This window comes from Dermacentor silvarum, chromosome 7 (genome assembly GCF_013339745.2).
Source record: "Dermacentor silvarum isolate Dsil-2018 chromosome 7, BIME_Dsil_1.4, whole genome shotgun sequence".
NCBI lineage: Eukaryota > Metazoa > Arthropoda > Arachnida > Ixodida > Ixodidae > Dermacentor > Dermacentor silvarum.
The window spans coordinates 149,331,686-149,352,884 of NC_051160.1; positions in this window are offsets into that span (position 1 = coordinate 149,331,686).

Genomic DNA, 21,199 nt, shown 5'->3' on the forward strand with positions numbered 1-21,199 from the left:
GTGGGACCCGACCCTATTGCTCGCCAACGTGCTTTTTTTACCGCGATGGCCCACTCCGGATGTGGTTCGAGGCGCACGAGGCGGACATTACAAACTGGGACTCTTTCAAAGAAACGACCCGCGACCTTTTAGGTGACAGCACTGGTAGGCAGCTTGCTGCCCGGAATCAACTTGCGTCTCGTGCTCAGACATCCTCCGAGTCATACGTCTCGTACATTCAGGACGTTATCGCTCTTTGCCGTCAGGCTGACGACCACATGCCTGAGTCTGAGGTGGTTCCTCATGTGCTCAAGGTATCGCTCTCCGCAACCTCGCCGCTTTTCCTCGCCGTCCTTCGCTGGACACTCGCTGCCGAAAAACTAGATAAAGCAGCTTATGAAAGTGAAGCTGCAATGCCATCGTCCCCTGCAAATCCTCTGCTGACTCTCCCCACTCATCATAGCCTCCTAGAAGTCAAAGTCGACAATGTTCCTGTGACCGCCCTCATCGACACTGGCGCACACATGTCTATTATGAGCACCCCTTTACGTCGCCGCCTGCAGAAGATTGTGACGCCGGCTACGACACAGACAACACGTGTTGCCGATGGTGGTGCTGTTCAAGTGATCGGAATGTGCACCGCCCGTGTCAGCATTGCCGGTTGTCGCACTGTTGTCCTTTTTGCCATCCTTTCTCATTGCCCCCATGACCTTATCCTTATCCTTGGCCTTGACTTTCTTTCGCCGCACTCGGCCTTAATGGATTGTTCTTCTGAAACACTCTGACTCGAGCTTCCTTTTGTATCAGATGCCTGTGAAACGCCCGTCAGCCGCTTAAGCCCCACCGCTTTTGTTCGCCTACCGCCTCGAGCCGTCAAGTACGTGTGATTGTCATGAACCCTACCCGTTCCTGAAGGCGACGATATCGTCACTCCGATTACTGACGTACGCCTGACGCGCAATGTTACTGTGCCACATACCATCGCCACATTAGCTAATAACTGTGTGTTCCTCCCGCTACTAAACTTTGGTCTGACACCCCAAGTGTTGCCCCACAAGATGTCGCTTGCACACCTCACCGCTATAAAGACTATGACGTTAAGGTTGTCGCCATAACTGCTCTTGAAGAAGCAGAAGTTTCCCGGTCACCAAGTTGTGACGACAGCATTTTTCGCAACATCATTGGCTCAGACCTTACGCCTGACCAGGCCGACGCTCTCTGTCGGGTAGTGACCTCATACAGTGACATTTTCGACATTCGTGATCGACCCCTGGGCCAGACTAAGATTGTCATCCACCAAATCAACACTGGCGACTCTTTGCACATTCACCGTCGACCTTACCGTGTGTCCGCATCAGCGCGCGATGTGATTCAAAAAGAAGTAGCTAAAATGCTTGCGAAGGACATCATCGAACCATTATCTAGTCCTTCAGCCTCCCCCGTCGTATTCGTAAAGAAGAAAGACGGCTCCTGGCGTTTCTGCATTGATTATCGGCACCTCAGCAAAATCACCAAGAAGGACGTGTACCCTCTTCCACATATTGACGACGCCCTCGACTGCCCCCATGGTGCCACCTTTTTTTCATCCCTGGAGCTTCGATCTGGCTACTGGCAAATCGCTGTAGACGACCTGGATCGTGAGAAGACCGCCTTCGTGATCCCTGACGGCCCTTACCAAATCAAGGTAAAGGTGGCCTTTCGTCTCTGCAACGCACCAGCCACCTTTGAGAGAATGATGGACACACTGCCTCAAGAATTTAAGTGGTTGACTTGTTTGTGTTACCTGGACGAAGTGATGATTTTCTCCCCCACTTTAGCAACACACCTGGAGCGGCTTTTGGCCATTCTGGCAATTTTGCAATGAGCTGGGCTCCAGGTAAATTCCTCGAAGGGCCACTTCGCTCTTCGTCAAATTACTGTGCTGGGCCAACTCGTTGACGCGTCCGGTGTCCGACCAGACCCAGCGAAGGTACGCGCTGTCATGAGCTTCCTCTTTCCACGGTCTGTCCATGACGTTCGTAGTTTCGTGGGGCTGTGTTCCTACTTTCGCCGTTGCGTGAAAAACTTTGCGGCACTCGCACATGCAATCACTGAGCTTCTCAAGCAAGACGTACTATTTTGTTGGGGTCCTCTACAATTTGACGCCTTCTCTGAGGTCATCGCCGCCCTCATGACTCCACCTTTTCTTGCCCATTTTGACCCAGCTGCTCCCTCAGAAGTGCGCACAGAGGCTAGTGGTCCGGCATCGGTGCAGTTTTAGCCCAAAACCAACGAGGAATTGATCGTGTTATTGCGTACGCAAGTCGTCTCCTTTCGAAATCTAACGCAACTACTTGATTACGGAACGGGAATGTCTTGCCCTTCTCTGGGCGGTTTCGTAATTCCATCCTTACTTGTATGGGTGCCCTATCCGTGTTGTCACTGATCATCACGCTATATGTTGGCTTTCCTCACTGAACGACCCTACTGGACGACTTGGTTGCTGGGCACTGCCTGCAGGAGTACTCTTATTCAGTTACCTACAAGTCTGGCCACCTCCATCTAGACGCGGACTGCTTGTCCCGCCATCCTGTTGACCAACCAGATGGATCGGAAATCGAACCTAGCCCCTGCGTTATGTCCTTGTCTCCGTTTCTCCAGATTGGTGACAAAGAATGCCGTGATGCTTCTTTGCGATCGCTCATTGACCGGCGGGAATCCGCACCTAATGACTCCTCACTGCACATGTCCGTCCTCGTGAATGGCACACTTTACCGTCGTAACGTCCAGTCCGATGGCCTTGAGCTGCTTCTCGTTGGGCCTAAACATCTGCGTTCAACGGTCCTGCGTGAGCTTCAGGACGAACCAAGTGCTGGTTACGTTGGCGTATCCCGCGCGTACAACCGTGTCCGGCGCCGCTTCTTTTGGCGCGGTCTCACCCGGTCTGTTCGACGTTACGTGACCTCCTGCGATAAATGCCAACGTCGGAAACGTCCTGCCGCACCCCATGCTGGACTGCTTCAACCGCTCTCCATCCCGACTGAACCATTCTTCCGTGCTGGTTTAGACCTTCTCGGCCCTTTTCCTGAGTCAAGATCTGGCAACAAGTGGGTCGCCGTTGCTATCGATTATGCCGACCAGGTATGCAATAACTCGAGCGCTCCCCACCAGCACTGCTACTGAGATTGCCAATTTTTTGCTCCTCGATGTTATTCTACACCATGGCGCCCCTAGCCAATTGCTCACAGATCGAGGCCACGCATTTTTATCCCGAGTAAGCGACGATCTTTTGCGCTCCACCACAACGCAGCACAAGTTGACCACCGCCTACCATCCCCAAACAAATGGCCTCACCAAGCGCCTAAATCGCACCCTCAATGTATGTTTCATCTGATCACCGTGACTGGGACCTGGTGCTGCCTTACTTGACCTTCGCCTACAATTCATCGCGTCACGATACCGCCGGTTATTCACCCTTTTATATGCTCTTTGGCCGTGAACCAACGTTACCAATGGACACCCTACTTCCGGCTGCTGCCGCGCCGCCTTGCGAATATGCTCGTGATGCCATCGCTCGTGCCGATCACTCGCGCCAGATCACCCGCTCTAGGCTGTCGGCCTGACAAGTGACCCAGAAGCACCTCTATGACAGCCGGCATCACGACGTTCGCTTCTCACCCGGTGCGTTAGTTCTCCTGTGGGGTCCATTCCGTCGTGTTGGCTTGTCCGAGAAGTTGTTATCTCGGTGCACGGGTCCTTACCGAATCGTCCGCCAGGTCACGGAAGTCACCTACGAGATTGTTCCCGTCTCTTTGACTTTGCTGCCTGCGATTGCTCCCACTGACATAGTTCACGTCAGCAGACTGAAAGCATACCACCCTCCTTTTAACGACGTTTGGAGTGCGCCGAGACGGCGCTCCTACCGCCGGAGGTAATGGTACGAGAGAATCATTCTGCCTGCGGCAGACGTTCTGTCGGGTGCTGGTGGGTATCCACCATCTTGGCTACTGTGTGTGTGTAGTGTAAATACAGCGTAAATTGTGCCGCCTTGTGCCGTTTTACGTAACAATATCAACTACTCCCTAAGAACACTTGCATTCCTCCAGAATGGAGGCTTGCTAAGATTCTCCACCTACTTAAAAAACAAACAGCGGGATTGCATATTGACAACATAAGGTCCATTGCATTACCATCTTATATTATGAAACTAATACAAAGAGTGTCATACATCCGTATAATCAGGTTTTTAACTAACAACACATTACTAAGCAGGGCAGGCCATGTAATGCGTTGGATGTAATAACTGGTGGACCATTAGAGTTGCAGAATGGATACCAAGAGAAGGGAAGCACAGTTGAGGACGGTAGAAAACTAGGTGGGGTGATGAAGTTAGGGAATTTTCAGGCGCAAGTTAGAATAAGCTAGCGCAGGACCGGGGTAATTGGAGAACACAGTGACAGGCCTTCGGTACTGAAGTGGAGATAAATATAGGCTGATGATGAAGATTAAGCTTGCTCGACATAGGCGACAGTTTGCAGCGCTAGTGCCTCTTGATACAGCTAAGGCATACGACAGTGTAGAGCATGTCCTTCTGAATATCCTAAAGAACATGAATTTTCCTCCAAATATAACAAATTCGATTTTTTAATTCCTAAGCGGTAGAAAATACTATTGTTCCCAAGGCAGTGCTGCGACGTCAAAATATATCAGTCCAGGGGAGTTCCACAGGGTTCCGTTCTTTCTCCCATTTTGTTTATTATTCTAATCAGCTCAATTTCACTGTGTGACGATGTGCAAGTGTATGTTTGCGCAGATGGAATTGCATTCTTTGCGTCAGCGAGTGATAGTCACTCACTAAAAAGAGTATTACAACCATATTTAGCAATAGTTGAGGATTGGCTTGAGGATCTCCGTATGGCTTCAAAGGTTATCAAGAGGGCCTTGCTTGTATTTTCCTTCAATATACCTGTTAATATCTCCCTCCAATACCGTCAAGAAAGAATTCCTCAGCGCTATTTATTAGGTATCTATTTATTTTTTATTTATTTATTTACATGCTCTCAAAGGCCCAAGGGCATTACAGAGAGGAGTGGTGAGTACATATGAAGTCGTTGGCAATCGTTTTGAAATTAATGGTGTCACACATAGCAGCAATGGAGGCGGCAAGGTAGTTCCAGTCGTTGGCAGTGCGTGGTATAAATGAGTAAAAGTATATAGGCTGATGATGATGATGATGATGATTAAGCTTGCTCGACACAGGCGACAGTTTTCAGCGCTAGTGCCACTTGATACAGCTAAGGCATATGACAGCGTAGAGCATGTCCTTCTGAATATCAGGAGTTTCATCGTGGTATCCTCACCTTCATTTGATGATCGATGCGAGGTGGGATATAGGATGGGTGAAGGAACAACTCATCTTTAAGAACAGGATTAGTGTAGTAGATCTTATGAAAGAGGCAAAAGCGCATAAACTTACGACGTACTGCAAGGTCTGGCAAACCAAGCGTCAGTTTCATTGATAATACGCTGGCGTGGCGCGCATAATTTGATAAGGTGAAACGGGCGGGCCTGTTCTGACGTGATTCTAGAAGATTTGTTAGATTAGCTTGGCCAGGGTCCCAGATGGAGCAGGCATATTCGAGCTTGGGACGTAGTAATCTTTTATAAAGTTGTGATTTAACGTGAGCAGTTGCACTGGAAAAATTACGACGTATAAAACCGAGCATGCGGTTAGCGTTATTAAATATCTATTGAAGGTGTACGTTCCATGAGAGATTACTAATGATATGTATACCGAGATATTCGTAACTTTCTACAGAGGCTAATGGTGTGTTATTGAGGGTATAGTTCAAAGAAACAGGGAAGGAGGAAGTCCGTGAGACACGCATACGTTTACATTTATTAATATTAAAGGTCATTAAAGAATCGAAACACCAAGAAGATATGGCTGTGAGGTAAGATTGCAGGGCAGCATGATCAGAGGCGTTAGTGATCACGCGGTAGACTACGCAGTCATCGGCAAAAAGTTTTATAGAAGAAGTAACAAACGTGGGAAGGTCGTTAATAAATAGTAGAAAGAGTTGTTTACCCAGAAAAGACTCCTCCATTGCACAAAAGCAATGGAAGAGTCATGACCGTTAGCATATACATATTGGAAGCGATTAGAAAGGAAACATTCAATCCAGCGCAAGATATGAGCATCGAGATTAAGATTACGCAACTTATGGAAAAGCAATTTGTGAGACACTGAGTCGAAAGCCTTCGCGAAGTCCAAGAATATAGAATCTATTGTTAGTCCCTTCCTTGTGCACAGCACCAAATAAATAATTAGTAAAAACCACGAGCTTGGTGTCACATGAAAAAATATTTTCTAAAACCACGCTGACAGTAAAAAATGAGCTTGATTCCAGAAAAGCGATAAGATGCGAGTAAATGACATGCTCCATGAGCTTACAGGGTGCGCTGGTTAATGATATGGGACTATAATTAAATGGAGAATCAGTGGGACCTGATTTGTGCAGTTGAACCACCTTCCCTCCTTTCCAATCATTGGGCATGGTGGATGATTCTAGTGACTGAGGGAAAATGTGCGATAGTATTAACGAAGAATACGTCACCGTGTTTTTAAGAAATTTGGAATTGATATGATCAATTACTGCACAAGAAGATATTTTTAGCTTTGTATTCAAACTAGCAATACCAACAGCATCAAAAGAGAGAGGGTTCATGGGAATGTAATCAGCAAACGAGATTTCAGGATAAACATGGGGCGATTAGGAGAAAAAAATCACATGAATACATTGTTTAATGCTTCGCAGCAGTCATGGGGGAGGGGGGGGGGTACAGAAGCACCATTTCCCTCACACAATTCAATCGAAGATGACTTCTTGTCACTGACTATATTCCAGAATTTCCGCGGTTTATGAGAAAGAATTGAAGGCAGCGTAACTTGATAAAATTCGCTCTTAGAAAATGCGATAGCTTGCTTGTATTCGTAGTCAGCAGTGACATAGGCATGCCAATGCTTTGCACTATTGGCTGTCTTGGTGCGCCGGAAAAGTATCTTCTTTTTATTTAGCAGACGTTTAAGACGTGCCTTGAACCATGGTGCATGCGAGTTAGAAGTCATACGTATAATTGGAATTAAACGCTGAATGAGTGACAGTACTTCCTGTTTAAATGGGCACCATTTTCTTCAACGGTTCTTAAGTTGAAGTTCGGAAATCGCAGTATGTATTTCTTCACACAACGATCGCAGTATGTATTTATTAATGGAAGATCTGCGTTCTTTGAAGAAGGATGGTCCCGTATATACAATCCGCAGGTTCTTTTTGTGCAAGCACAACTAGAACAATTGAAGCTTCAGAAACGCGAGATCATCCCCCCCCCCAAAAAAAAGAGACTGCAAATGCTATTAGAATTGAATTTGACGACATATTTCGTTCCAATGCTAAACTCCTGCAAACTAAGCGGATTATTGCAGGATCATTTAGCGCAAATGAAAATCAACAGTGTAATAGCGACGAATGCATCAGTGTGTGAAAAGAAAGCGGGTGTAGGCATTTTTCTGACGCGCTATCCTGGTCCTATTCAATGCGACTTCCTGATTTTACACCCATATTTCAGGCATAATTATTCGCAATTACTTGAGCTCTTCAAAAACTTCCTGGAAGTTCTTCGACAGCTGTGATAGTAACTGATTCCTTGTGAGTGTGCACAGCACTCACCTCATGCTCAGACAATACAGTTTTGAATGAAGTAGAAACATTATTCCCTTCGAACTTACGTCTGGTGCGCTTAATATGGGTACCAGGTCACCGTGGTTTGTTTTTAAATGAAATGGCTGATGCACTTGCACGTACTGCCCTACATGGACCATTCACGTATGTTCTCCCGACTTCTGCTTATATCACCGCGGCTAGGTTTAGAAAAGTATCTCTTTTAGATTACTCTGCAAAGAGACATTCGAAATCACAAAATTAAAGCATTTGCTTTACCGTTGGTACAATCAATGGTGTCCCACAAGCAAATTGGAAATCTCTTATAGAAAGTTATGATGCCGTACTCCACCCATAAATTTTTATCTACACAGATCTGGTCTGGCGATGTCCCCTCTACTTCATGTCTGCAAAGAACCCGAAACCATTGATCATTTTTATTAACCTGCCACCGATTCGCAATCCATGGAAAGAAAGACTTCGAAATTCCATTCCGAAAATTAGGTATCGCTATAAACATAGACAACATTCTATCCTTTTGGGCATCTACACTGGGTTTTAGCCACAGGAACGTATGCAGGGCCGTATATGAGTTCCTTGGTGACACAAGGAGAATACCTAGTCAATTTACTGATTTATTGTTTATTATTTTATAAAATGCCAATTTACGTAAAATTATGATTTATTATTTATTGGTTTAGAAAATTCCAATTAAACTGAACAATACTTTTTCCTTCAAGTTTCCTCCACCCGCCCCACCCGTTTAACCGCCGGCTTCTTGGCCAATCCCCCTATGGGTGTGCGCCGTGGTTTAGGAAGCAAGCAATGAAGCTGGAGAGCGCCGTCGCCATCGCGCGTCGTGCGGCCAGTTCGCCCGTCCAGCTGAGCCATCGTTGCAGCCGCTGTCTCCGGCTATTGCTCGACGACTCAAAAAACCTAGTCACACAGCGTTATAAACAACAGTTTAGGAGTTTGTATTAAGCAAATACAGTATTGTTGAAGTTCACATGGTCATCCGAGTTGGTGTTTTGATTACATTTTTGAAACTTGGGTGATTAGGGTAGTGAAGTCGGCATCTTAGGTGTAGCATCTCGAATGTTTTGCGTTAGGATCACCACCGGAAACCAGTCTAAGATAGTTTGCGCGACTGTATTCTCAGAACGCCTCAAAAATCCCTAAAAAGTAATAAGGAGCCACTTTGCGGTTGACACGCAACACTAATTATACCAGAGTGATTTCACACAGTCCAAATTTCGCAATCGTCAGTTCATACTGTTACGATCGGCCAGCGGGTGTGGCGAACTTCGAGCCACTTCTGATTTCCTGTGACGAATTGCTTCGTAAAGCTGGTAATACGTGCCACGGAGAAGACCAGCAGCGACACCATGGTGAGACACGTTTCCACGAAAACGTGGTTGCTGGATGTCACGCGGCCGCCGACCACGACACTGGGACCAAGGAATGCCTGGGAAAATGCGTGCGACGCTTCCCCACGGTCGTTGCTAGCCGCCTAGGCCATTCGACAGACGAACCCGCTAATGGCTGGGTCATCCCAAGAACCAAGACGCATCAGATTGGGTCAAGCGTGACACCTCCCATTTACGAGCGTCCCCTCCGTTCTATGTGACAGTCAGCCGCAAGCGCCAGACGCAAATTTTCCAAGTTTGTTCAGGGAACAAAGCGCCGGATTGATTATGCGTTACCCTCGCCCTCAAGGAGGAACCTTCGGTGACTTTTGACGCTTCGGTTGGAGGAAGGTGTGCCCGCAGCTTTCCCTGGCCGAAAGATGTAGGAAAGACAGGGGGCTTTTAAGCGGACGTTTGGCGCTCGTCTAGAGTGTCCTCTCATCTGCTCTGACATATAGATGGTGCTCTACGAGAATGATGTAGTCTGCTGAGTTGTAGCGCTGACATGCTACGATGTAGTGCGCTCCGTACACCAGCCAGTACGTTGTTTCCTTTCTTATGTAAATAAGTTCGCCTCTTCCATACAAGTAAACCCTCTGTCCCGTTTACCTCCCTTCCCCACCTCGTACTCTTCACAAAAGAAGCAACCCTTGTCAAGCCATCTCGGACGACGGCGTGGGTTCGCTTAACCTCGGTATGACGCCCCGGTAGCGTAGGCCAGCTACCGGTTTCTAGACGCACCGATGACGTAGGCTAGAGAGCGACCCTCAGTTTGACGTCGGACTCCGAGACCACCACACCCCAGCTCATACAATATACTATATTGAGGTAGTAATTCAAAACATCTGAACATATCAGTTTACAGAGCTACCCCACCTCCAGGTCGTTTTTAGCGATTCATACAGATACTGTTATAGCCATCAATAAGTACCATATAACTCTTATCATAGTACCATGTCTCTGTCTTTTCAATTATAATAAATCTGAAGGAACATAGGCTCAATAGGTACAGGATAGGGTCTTGTTGTTTATGTGCAGGGCATGTATTGATATGAAACAAAGAGCTGAACCACAGACAGTAAGAGTGAATGTGCGCAGGCACAACAAATTCGTGGTAATCTAAAATGAACTACTAAACTTTCGTCCAAATCCTATTTGTATTGCTCAAATATTGTACAAATTATCTTGTCCATATCTTCCTCGCCGGCAATGATGATAACAATTGAAGAATCACACTGCTTCGCGAAGGTTTTGCGATGGAATTTCCAGAGCGATTTCCAGTGATTCTCCATCTATTTTTTCTAGGCAATGCCAAGCACCTTCATAGCAGGGCTGATGTGCTCGTTCACATATACATGTATAGGCTCGGAAGTGTCAAGCCCAATATAACTGTACCTGAGTCAAATCTGTTTTGCTTTCTTCAGTACCGTGTCACGCGTATAGCACTGAACGTGACCTGCAGAACAATATTATATTTTCAGGGATACGAGTCGGCACCCGAGCCGCCCTAAATGTTGTTTTCGTGGATGCGTTCATTAATGGCATTTCTAGAGTTAATGAGAATGATCCTGAATACTCACCCTCTTCTTGCACAACACCCTGAATTTACAAATAAGCAATCATTAAATACTGTTCCATCTGTACAGAACGCTTTATCAGCTCACCATTCTTTTCTTCTAAAGATGTGTACTTCACCTGTAGTAAGAACGATAATTTTATTGATAGTCCGGCGAGTTGTTCGGGCATTTGAACGAATAACCCTTCCTAGGCATCGGCCACGAGCCCTTGAGCTCTTGCGGCTTCCTCGGTACGCTGGACGGCCCAGAGTTGGTCTTCGAGGGCGGAGCTGAGCACTGTAGTCTCACAGTGCGCTCGGTTCGAGGCTGCGCCCCCGTCTGGAACCCCCCCTTGTTCGCACTCCCATAACATGTGTTCCAGGGTTGCCTTGGCCTCACAAAACTTGCATTGGTTTGACGAATAAAGCTCTGGGTAACAGAGATTCAAGATCACCGGGTTTACAAACGTTCTCGTCTGCAGATGTCGCCATGCGACCGCCTGTCTCTTGTTCAGTTTCTGGTGTGGTGGCGGAAATTTGCACCTCGCAAGTCTTTAGTGTCGCTTTATTTCTCTGTAACTCGTCAGGCCATCCTCCCACTCCCACCCCTCACCAGACCTTGCGGCCGAGGCGTCGGTTGTGTGGTCGGCCGCTCGGTCCGTAAGCCCTCGAGCCGGCGAGCGAGATGGTGTCGGCGGGCGCCCATACGATGCCAACTTCTTTATTCTCGATTTTGCCCGCGAGTAGTACTCGTAACGCCTCGGGGGAGATGTGGCCGTTCGCGTAGTTGCGAACTGCCGTCTGGGAGCCGCTGATGATCACTTCGGCCGCGGTGGTGGCCATAGCTAGCGCGAGGGCCACATCCTCCGCTGTCTCCGCGTGCACCGTGCGTACCGTGACGCTAGTTTTGCAAGCGTTCTCGTGATCTACTACCGCGGCCGCGAAGCCGCGCCTGCCCGCGTACCTGGCCGCGTCCACGAACACTGCGTCTTCACAGTTGCCGTACTTCCTCTGTACGTCCTGCGCTCTCTTTTCCCTTCCACAACTCTGGTATTCTGGATACATGTTCTTCGGTAGTGGAGAGACGACCAACCTGTCCCTGAGGCTGCTCGGTAGAACTTTTTTTTTTCTGCGGATTAGAATTTCTTGCAAGTCCTGCTTTCAGCCTTTTCTTTAGGTCATGCAAGGATTAATGCGCAAAATCTAGACTCTCTGTAATGTTCTGCTGTTCATTTCGTAAGTCACGTAGTCATCGCTTAAACGAAGTAGCTCTGACTTCGTATGTTCTATTATATTTGTTAACTAGTTAGCGATCCGTTTCCTCACTTTACCGACAATAATCCAGACACTGAAATGAAGTTATTAACACGCTTTCCGCAGTCTTTGCAGCAGCGACAATCTCAAAGAAAGTCAATAACAGAGAGTTAGGTATTAACGTGAAGCAAAGCGACAGACAGGACACTGTCCCTAAGGTGCTGTGCCCATAAAATTATGTGACATTCAAGCATTAGGAAAGTGGCGAGCACAATTGTCGATGATCGAAAATCTGATCAGCGGGTCAAGCGCGTCGGCTTTAATACATGACTGGTCAAAGATTCCCGCGTAGTCACTGGTCTCCGCCTGCCTTCCAGAAAGTATCATACAACTCGCTTCGCGATAACTATCAGATTACACAAGATTCGGTGACAACAGACAACGAATAGAACCATTGATAGCATTCGGGTAGTCTCCGACACATATATGTGCGTTATGCGCCGAGCTATAATTTGTTGGCCGGTGAAAAGCGTCACCTGAGAAAGATACAGAAGTAGGCGTGTTAATATCTATGTAAGCTTGTATCTAACAATTCTCCCACCTACTTTGGTCACGGGGTAGCTCGTCGTCGAAAAGTTAGTGCTTCGGCCTGCTCTGACGAGGGAACAGTGTTTCAAATCAACCGTTGAACCAACTTGGGTGACTCAGTATGTGACAATGTGCACATATGGGCGACGCTTCAACAAGCCTTTTTCACGCCTAAATCGGTCCCTTTAAATGCAGGATTGGGTATGTACCGCTTTTGTATAAAGCACTTCGACGCTTACTTGGAGGACTGGGCATCTGCCCCCTGTGCTGCCCTAAATTAATCTCTCTGATGCCACTTTGGGTCACTGGGTATATAACGTAGGTGCGTGCCGCTCTTCAACAAACGCCTTTGACGCCAACTTGAGTAACTAGGGGGCTATAACGTAAAGCTATTCCAAACGTTTCTATTACAATTCTGCAAGCAGCCCACCACGATTGATCACAACATTTCAGGCCACTCCCAACTTCGCCAGTCTGTCACGCGACGTCACAAAAACCACGATAGCTCCCCATCTGATATAACGTGTACACACTGATATTGCATGATTAACCACACAAAAGAAAAATAATCATTCCTGATTCCCCGCCTTTTCCCCATTAGGCCTCTGCTATTGTTCCAATGTTTTCTGGCTACACCCACTTCACCTGTCTGTCAGGCGACCTCACAAAACCGCAAGAACTTACCGCGTCAAAGGGACGTGTACGAGAAAAAATGCATTAACATGGCGAACAAAACTGAAAATGTTTATGAATAGCTTCAGACTGCCCCGTTCCTAAAGGAATAGAAGATGGCTGCCCACCGATCGCTCAGGCCCTCGCTACTTGCACCTGCCGGTGAGCATGTATTTATTTCCGCATGATAAACCTTTTTGCGTGGCAGTAAAACCTTATCGAGCCCTTTCGGCATGCATACGACATCGCTTTGCGAACTCTTCCTTGCTGAGGATCGGTTTTAGCGCCATTCTTATTCTTCCGTTGTACGCCGCCGCGATTTTCGACTAGTCACCTCAAGCTAAGTAAGGCGAAGCGGACCAATCGGAGAAGCCAGCACCAGCCTCTTCATGCAGTTTTCTATTTTCACTGTGCTGGCTTGGCCCCATCGAAATCTTTTCCACTGGAGCATGCTCCTCGCCTCTCGTTAGCCAATTAGATAACAAACACCTCTCAGTGCGGGCAAAGTTATTGGATTTGAAAGCGAACAAAGGTGACCTCCTATAAACGTGGAGAGTGTTTGATTAGCTTGTTCAGACAACACTGCGGGTCACCGCCCGATGCTTGCGTCGGTGGTTACGTAAATTTGACGTCAGGAGTTTGCAATAAAAATAGTTTGGAATACCTTTACGTTATAGAGCCCTAGGTATGTGGCAATGGGAATGCGCCGGTCTACAATGACGAAGAAGATCCTTTAAATTTATCTGTTATTGGTGGATTATAACCCACGTCACACGGGTTCTTCAAGGCGCGTAACCCGACGCTTTACCAGGTAGCGCCACAAATGCATTCTTTGACGCCGAGACCCACCGCGGCGGCTTAGCGGCTATGGTGTTGCGCTGCTAAGCACGAGGACGCAGCATGGAAACCCGGCTGCGGCGGCCGCATTCCCATGGGGACAAAATGATAAAAAACACCCGTGTCCTGTGCATTGGGGGCACGTTAAAGATCCCGCTGTTGGGCAAAATTAACCCGGAGTCGCCCACTTGGGGGTTCCTCGTAATGAAATCGCGCATTTGGCACGTATTACCCCAGAATTAATTCATTCATTTTTTGACGCGGAGATGGGTCGCTGTAGATGTGGAACTGATTCAGTAGCGCTATCCAATGTAGCCCTTTGACCCCTAATCCTAACTGAAGCACTGGGTATGTGCCATTCCCTCTGTGCTGGACATGCCGCCGTTGATGTGTGCCGCCTTACAATGACAAAAAAAGATCTCTGAACGTTCCCTGATACCGATCGGAATCGGAACCACGTCACACAGCAACTACAAATATAGCAACCTGACGGTGTGGGCGGGTGCGCCACAAACGCACGTGATATTTTGCTGCTTTACAAACAACGTCATTCCCGCCGGTGCTTCAGCGAGCTGCCGCATAAGTGCGTTGAGTATGCGCCGCTCTTCAATGAACCTCTCCCGAACTTGGGTCCCTGAGCACGGGTCACTGGATCGGCTGAAAGCGAGGGAACAATTCTCAGCGTTCGAAGACACTGGTGCGCCACGCTTCTTGTATCGCTTCTTGTATCGGAGGCCATGCGTGGACTTCTCCGCAGCGCCACCGGATGGTGTAGTGCGTTGGAAAAGGAGCGCGAGAAAGGAGTCCGGTTGCCGCATTACGCCTTCCTACGAACCGGTGCGCCTATGTATTTCGGCGATCGCGCGCACTCTCCGTTGAGGCTTCCCTAGATGGCGCGAGTGTTGGCACTGGTCGGTGTTCTGACGATGTTTGTGGTGGACGGACGTCATTTTCGAGGGGTGCGCGGCGGCGCCGAAAACATAAGTTTTTTGTGCATGCTTTGAGCTTGTTTCTGTTTTTTTATTTGCTGATATTTTTAGCCTGTATATAGTAATTTGCTAGTTGCTTTTTTTTTTTCTTCTTTTTTCGTGGCCGCGGGTGTGTTTCGTGTATATTTGCTTTTGCAGTATAGTCAGAGCCTCCTTTCGTGCCACAGTTTCAACACGTGCAACCGTGTGGCACGTCAAGTCTTTATAGCCTTTAAATAGTAGTTTGGAAGTGGTAAGACTATTGGCTATTAGTGGCTTTCGTGTGTGTGCACTGGTATCAGGAATATTGCTTTGGTAGTTCAGTAAGAGCGTGGCCGCGAGTTTCAACACGTGCGAACGTGTGCCTTACCATAAGTCTGTGCGGCATTTATTGCTATTGCTAGTTTTCCTTTTAAGTGCGAAGCACTTCGGGGTCCTGGCTGATTAAGTCCAATGTGGTGTCATGTCGTCGTGGTCACGCACAAAAACAAAATCTGGTGAAAACTCGCGTCTTGTTCGCTTGGTATATACCGAAATTTGCATGGAAGGGTACGAATGTATGACTAACATGACTGATAGCTCACGACATCAATAACATCACATACTCGTCAGTTACGTCACGATTAACGATAATAAAATCGTATGTGGCGCATACCCGCATTAGATAAGCGGCTATGAGCCAGGGATATGCGGGAATTAGCAGAAACTAAAAAAATCGCTTTCGAAACGCCATTCTGGTACAAGCACGTGCAAGGGAGGGCGTCACCACTTCACAAGCGCTTGATTCCTCCTTACTTGCGCTAGGACTAGAACAAGAATAACATAATGGAAACACTGATGCATTGCTGCCTCGCACTCCCCCAGGTTTCACATTAGTGGAGCTGCATTAGCGCTGGATTTGAACTGCACAAGCGCAGAATTTGACTCCAGCGCTAAATGTAGCTCCAATCTTGCTCAAATCCTGCGCTCGTGTAGTTCAAACTAACGGTGAGTTAGCATAAGGGGAACACCGGCGCATCCCTATTTCGCACTTCCCCATGTTTCACGTTAGTGGAGCTGCATTAGCGCTGGATTTTAAGTACACAAGCGCAAAATTTCAGCAGGATTGTAGCTAGATTAAGCGCAGGATTTGAGCAGGGTTTTAACTACGCGAGCGCAGGATTTTTTTTCATCTTGTTTTTTCTTGGTTTTTCATGGCGGGTGTGTTTCGTGTATATTTGATTTTCCAGTATAGTCGGAGCGTCCTTTCGTGCCACGTGTTTCAATACGTGCAACCGTGTGGGACGTTCAGTCTTTATAGCCTTTAAATAGTAGTTTAGAAGTGGCAAGGCTATTAGCTATTCGTGGTTTTAGTGTGTGTGCAGTGGTATTAGAAATATTGCTTTGGTAGGACGGTGAGAGCGTGGCCGCGTGTTTGAACACGTGCGAACGCATGCCCACCTTACGTCTTTGCGGCATTTAATGCTTTTAGAACATTGATGATAATTAATTTGCTTAATTATAAGGATTTGGGTTCTATGCGTGTCAGCGTTTGCTTGCAGGTATGTACTCCGAAAGCTTCGGTATTTGCATTAGAAAAAGCTAAGTGCAGCACATGGCAAGAAAGACGGTAAAACGTGCAGCGTGCGGGTGGTCCCTTAAGGTAGACGAGGTGAAGGATGAGAATGGAGAAGAAATCGAGTCCATCGGCAGGCACTGTGACGTCGATGCTAGACTAAAGAAAATGGAAGATCTCTAGGATGAACTTGTGAAACTGGTCGAAGAGCGCAAAAATGAGCAAAGTATGGAGTGTGATGCACGCAAGGCAGTGGAAGAAAGACTTGAAGCAGCCGAGGAAACACTTAACAGGGCTGCCATCACGAACGAAAATGGTAGGGACGACGCAACGCCAACTCCCGGCGTAGTAGGACAGGGCGTGCCAACAAAGCACGTGGAAAGCCTGCAACGTGGGCTCGGGGTAGCTGGAAACAGCCCGACCTACGTTGAAACCGCCAAAAAAAAATTCCAGGAACGCAGAAGTAAATGCTCCTTGCCAAATCCGAAGCACTTGGAAAAGGATGACAAAGGGAATCAGGGAGAGGTCTCAGCTGTAGGAAAGAGTGAAAGGTGGTTATCGCCGGCGACTCAAACCTGGGCCGTTGCTCAGGGGTAATTGTGGAGAGGGTGACAGGTGACAAAATAGTGTGGGTAGGGACATTTCCAGGGCGAACATTCACCTCTGTCATGGAGCGAGCAAAAAAAAAAAAAAAGCTTGCGGAAAATGCCGGCGGACGCAATCTTGTAGTCTTAGCGGGAGGCCTAAAGGACGTGCGAACAGGAAAGGGCCTGGGCTAGCCCAGCGTTTCGCGAAGGGTGTAGATGGCTTACGCGAAGTGTCCCCTCGGGTGCAGATTGTAGTATACACTGTACCGCAGTTAATTACCTGTACGTGACATTAACGTACAAAGAGCAGTTGCGGCCGCTAATGAGGCGATTTGGAAATTCAGCCGGTAGAAATGTTTCGATGTTATAGAAGTCAACAGCGAAGTGAGAAGGTATGGTAGTTTTCAAAGAGACGAAATCCACTTCAATCACAGGCTTGGACGTGAAGTGGGCTGGTGACTTGCTAGTCGTGCAGTTGCTTTTTTGGGGGGAAGCACGAGCGCTCAGGAGGCCAAGGTAAGTAGTAATGAAGAAGGTGCCTGAAGGGAACCTCAGACTAGCATCACCGGCAACAACAGAAAAACGAGAAAGGAAAGAAAGAAAGGAGCTCGCTGTGCAATAGGTTACATAAGCATGCAGGGTGGCAGAAGAAAGGAAAAGTGGTTAGAGATTGAGGAGCAGTTAAATAGAGAACAAATAGGTGCGTATGTGGTTACAGAGAATGCACCTCAGAGACTTAGAAGCGCCCCCAATCAATGAGAATAAGGTTTGGGAAGGGTGCAAGCGAACAAAGTTGGAAAGAATGGGAGGGGAAGTCGGAACACTCATATATCATGGGACCAAATGGGAAAGAGTAAATTCAAAGTGTCAATTGTATCTTTGACTATCAGTCACAGTCAGTGGAAAGATAACTTGGCTGGGCGTGGCGTACTTATGGACAGGTAAAATTCCTAAGAAAATAATTAAGAGTTAGAGGAATGCCTAAGTGCTGATATTACGGGTTACGGAAATGACACCGAGATTATAATATTAGGTTACATGAATGCCCACATAGAGGATCTAGATGGCTATACTAACAACAACGGGACGTCAATGCTAGATCCTTGTGAGCAACATAGCCTCGTCATCGGAATGCAGGGCCTAAGTGTGATGGGAAGACCACGTGGGAAGTCGGAAACCGGTAATCGACCATTTATTACAGTCTGATGACAGAAGGAATTTATGATAAGTTGAGAGAAATGGTCATTGACGAGGAAGGGAATAGGGAAGGGCACGTGGACACAGCGGCAGCATCGTCTGCTTCGGAAGCGCCGAAGCAAGCTGAAAACTAAAGTTTAGTCCCACCTGCGCTACAGTTCTGATTAGGTGGGGATGTTTTCCCGCTTCGGGTGCCTCTTTGGCAACATTTGAAAGTACCATAATAGGTAGTGGCTGCCTTTGAAGGCATCTTTGAACATGGTAGGCTACGGCTCGGTACCGCAGTGCCGGATGCGTACGTGACGGAGCCCAGTGTCGGCCTTCATATGTACCCGCCAGCCGAGAAGCCGCGTGTAGCTTGGATTGCGAAAGTTAGAACCGGCAAGCAGCCATGGGCTGCAACTCAGGTGTCTAGCAAGCACTTCCGCGATGAATATTTCCGGTACGGCGTTGGGGCTGCGATAATCGGTGTGTAGGAGGAAGCTCGCCCGTACGCGCTGCCCGGTTAATGTCGTGAAGATTTGGTCTATGAACTTGTTGATGCTATAGATACTGGCAAGTTGACCAGAATGGAAAAGGAACGGTAAGAAGCACATTAAAAAGGCATGACATATGCTCATGTTTGTGTTAGCACCAAACAATGAATGTACTGGATTAACAAAAAGACGCAGCGGGAAACTGCTCGCTCAGAAGACCGATAAACATGCAGCGCGACGCAACTTGAGAAATAACGATATTGAAACGCCCAAGTATTTAGAACAAAATAAAGAAAAATCAATCGTCGTGATGGCACACTACGAGTGGCCGCATAGCGTCGAAGTTCCTAGTGAGAACGACATTATTTTTGAACAGCAGTGATAGAGTCCACGCAACAGTGGTTGCTTGTGTACTGTCAAATGTTCATATGCTGCGGCCTAAAGTCACTGCACGGTGCGAAAACGAACTCGCAGCGAAAGGAAAACATTTTTGCGCGGATGTGCATGCAGACGCGCAGTTGGTCGCTGCGAACCCGTGCGATCACTCTACTGGGGCTTCATTCTGTTATGCTTAATTTGGTTATACAGACACCAAACTATAAGAACATATTTCACATAGTGTTCTCTCAACGACTGCCTACCTTTCACGCAAGAAGCTGGTTCGGGGGACTCCATCAAGGCTACCCCGCGCAGTGGGCATTCACTGTAGGTATTCGGCAAAGCGATAGCGCCTGTAAACTATTCTGCGCTTTCTGTTTGCCCAAGATAATTATTTTGACACTAAGAAACTTCCCTCGTTAGAAGAATACTCACAGAACTGGCCAGGAGGGTTCCCGCGTGGTGTTCTTATTGAGCGCGACAGCCAAACCTATGAGGAGCGCGCCGCGTTATCCCTCATACTACGCAAGCGAGGCGCTTCCGACAGAGGGCGACTCCGTAACTCCTCGTCCCCAGTAGCAGCATAGGGAGTGATCATAAACGCATCGTTTAGAAAATTGGATATGTAGTTGAAAAAGAGAGTGAGGAACGGCCCGTCCAAATTTAAACGCTGAACAAATAAGAAACATAATTACAAGAGTCGAGGAAGAAGTTGGGAAATGTCAAAGCAAAGAGTGTAAATATAGTGAGCTTCTAAGCGTAATTACGACAGAAATACCAAAAGAAAAGCAGAATGCTCGTAGGAAAGGCAAAAAGAAACTGAAAAGCTGGTGGAACAGGCAAATATAAGAAGTGATCACCGAACGACAGAAAGCATCACGAGAGCACAGCCAGGCAAAAAAAAAAAAAGGGAGGCTCCTTACTTTTCGAAGCGAGTTCAGGGTGCATTAGAACACGTAGGTATAAAGCGAGGTACACCAAGGACGAATACCTATGTGCTTGCTGCGGTAAGCTAGGGAAACGATGGAACATGTTTTATTGGAATGTGAAGATATCTACCCAGCTGCGAGTTTAGTCTCCTCTGGCCTCCTTGAAGCCCTTGGGTTTAGGGATGGCAGGGGGAAGTAAAGATGTCGGCAAGAGAGCTTAGTAAGATGCGATTGGAAGTTTCGTGCCAGAAAAGAAGGGTGACCACAAGGAACGGAGGCATACAAAAACAGTTCTCAGTAATGGTTCAAACAGTTTGATGCTGGGAATTCATTGTATCTGGGTGTTTTCTGAAATATATAGGTAGGAAATTGGGGCAAATTAATAACAAGAGCTTGGTGGCGCAACCCACCACCCCGTTTCAAAAGGGACGCTCATAGCATCCATCCGAGTCCAGCTCCAGCACGCGCGTTATACATATCTCGCTTAGACGGTGGCGATACATTGTGTCGCAAATGTTACTAACTGCTACAGCTCATTGTCAGATGGGTTCTGCCGATATTTTTCTAATTGTAGAGCGCACATTGCCTGTGGCACATACCTAGTTACCGAAGCTGGCGTCAAATAAGCGCGGCACAGGCCTCGTGGCACATGCCAAGTAATTCAAGTTGGCATCGAACGCGCTCATTGAAGATCAGTAGAGACCGCGTTGCATAAACCCAGTGCTCCGTGCGGGCGTGAAAGAGTTTCATTGAAGCTGGTAGCTACCCAATCCCGCATCTGCGGTCATCCATGGCGGAGCGAAAGAGTAGTAGTAGTAGCAGTAAAACTTTATTATATACAGAAACCGGATGGGTTCCTACCCCAGTTCTACGCCAGAGGAGTCTGGGGTAGGAAAAAACAATACAAACTCAGGAAAAAGCAATAACAGCAAAGGGGAAGAGAAATGCGGCCACAATGAAACACAGAGCGCTATGGGGATACAATAGGTACGAGGTTCTCCGGGGTATGTGGAAATGTATAATAGTTCCAGGACTTACATTTGGAAATGCGATTGTTTGATTGAAGCCAGGTCTACAATCAGGACTCGATGGCAACCAAAGGTCAGTGGGACGACTCGCAT